Here is a 2,254-nt window from a genome sequence, read left to right as displayed (position 1 = left end):
GAGAGACCAGGAAAGAGAGGAAAACGAGACATTTCCACATCAGGCCAGAGACGCTCAGGATGCTGTGTACACACCTGCCCTCCTCCAGAGACAGGACCATCCCCTCTGCCCACCCCACCCAGGGATGCAAACGTTGTATGGAGCTAAAAACATCTGGCGAATCCATTCCCTATGGGGTTCTCGGGAGCCTTCCCTTTCAGTCTGCACCTTCTCCCTTAAACCCATCTTCCACATCCCAGCCCACCTCTACCAGGACAGACAGGAGAAGGCAACAGTGTTTCAGTTTCTCAAGCCCACTTCTCGGGGAGATGTAAAAGCCGCCCCTGGGCTGTGCGGTGGTATCCCCACTCCAGTAGCCGTCCTTCCTCTATGCTTTCCAGGGGCCCCAGCAGCCCCCGCTCTCTGGCATGGATGCTGGAGGAACTCTCTGGAAATGCACCCCTCCCCTGCTCCTCCCTAAGCACCCATCCAGGGCATGACCCACACCTCAAGGCCCCTCAGCACCCCAAGCTTCATGAAACCCTGGCTCCTACACTCTGAGCCCCCCCGCAACCACCCTTCACACACACATCTCACCGCTCAGTGCAGGGCTTCCTGGCTCTCCCGGAGGGGGCGGCAGGGCTTCTGGGTCATCAGCCCAGGAGGTATTTCTGTTCTGGGGCCACCGGGAGAGGAAGGTGGCCGAGCAAGGCCTGGGGGTGCTGGGCCACAGCTGTCCCCACCCCCTCCGGGCTTTTCTTCGGGAGGTCCCAGCTGGGGCGGGGACACCAACAGGCAGGTGGCGGGCGGCGTGGGGTGGGGGGCAGATCAAAGCCAGGACTCGCCCCTGCCCCTTTGTCATGCAGAGCCGGCTCGGAAATGATCCGGCCTGGCTGGCCACTAACAGCTCCCCCACACCCAGCTTTCCTAACAGACCTCGCGCCCTCCCCGACCCTCCCCCGCCCCATAAATCCTCCAGTCCCCCAGGGCAGGAGGTCTGTGAATGCCCGCCTGGGACCAGAGATGGAGCAGAGATAGGGCCGGCACCAGAAGCTAATGGCTTTATGGAGGGGAGGGGACCAGGGCCGGAGCAGGACGGGAGGGAAGTTTCAAAGAGTTTCCTTGTCCAAACACCCTGGACACCACCACCAGCCCTTATGGGGGACTGGAGGGCCGGGCGCCCCTCCCTGGGGTCCGCTCCCTCCACGCCCACTTTGCAGCAGGCTGGTCCCCACACCTGAGAGCCGAGTTCTCTCTCCCAGCGGGTGACACTTCTCATCCCCAGGTTCCTCTCTCTCTCAAGCCTGTCCGCCTCGCCACCACCATCAGGCCCCTGTGAAACCCGTAGGGCTCTGCAGGCCCCAGGTTCAGCCGAGGCCACACTGGGGCCCTGTCTCTGTGGACAGGAGGCAGGGCAGCTCTGACCGCCGGCAACAGGCGCTAAAGCCAAACTTCCCTGGAGCTGCTAATCTCGGCTCATAAAAATCACCCCGGGGCAGGAATCACCAAGCAGCTGTTCGGCCACCGTGCTCTCCAGCAAACTCTCGGCTCATTAAAATACATATATGTGTGTGTTTTATTTTACGTACGGTGACGTATATGCTTCCGGTGATCTGTGACAACCTGGAGGGGTGGGATGGGGTGGGAGATGGGAGGCAGGTTCGAGAGAGGGGGGATATATGTATACCTGTGGCCGATTTACGGTGATGTATAGCAGAAACCAGCAGTTATCCTCCGATAAAAAGTTTAAATATATAGATATTAAAAATGGGGGGGGGGGAGACCCTACCACGTGTGCTAGCATCTTTCTGTACCTTCCAGATAGGCGGCACCTGAAATTGAACACTTCCGCCCCCAAAACACACATAGCATCTCTCAGGACATATTCTTTCCTCAGGACAGAGGTGACACCACCCCCAGGGGTCATCTCCCCTGCCTTTCCAGGGTAGAGGGGCAGGAAAGGCAGGTGTTGATGACTGGCCTCCTTGGCATGGACAGAATGGAAGCAGAGTCTTGCCCTGTCCAGCCGGAATAGAAGGCAGAGCTGGTTAAGTAGGCGGGGTCCAGGGCAGGATGCCACACACCCCCCACCACCCAGCCCAGAGAGCCAGGTCAGATAGCTGCTCTGCCCTCCTGACTTGGTGTTTCATTCACTCAGCACAGTCATCCAGCAGATGTGCCCTGGGGGCCTGCTATGTACCTGTCACGCCCCTAAGTGCCAGATACAGCCAGAACAGGCAAGGACATGCTGCTTCAGGTCCAGTGAACCCCGAGG

This window comes from Bison bison, unplaced genomic scaffold (assembly GCF_000754665.1).
Source record: "Bison bison bison isolate TAMUID 2011002044 unplaced genomic scaffold, Bison_UMD1.0 scf7180017864213, whole genome shotgun sequence".
Lineage (NCBI taxonomy): Eukaryota > Metazoa > Chordata > Mammalia > Artiodactyla > Bovidae > Bison > Bison bison.
The sequence above is the reverse complement of the archived record's forward strand: the minus strand, read 5'-3'. Positions refer to the sequence as shown.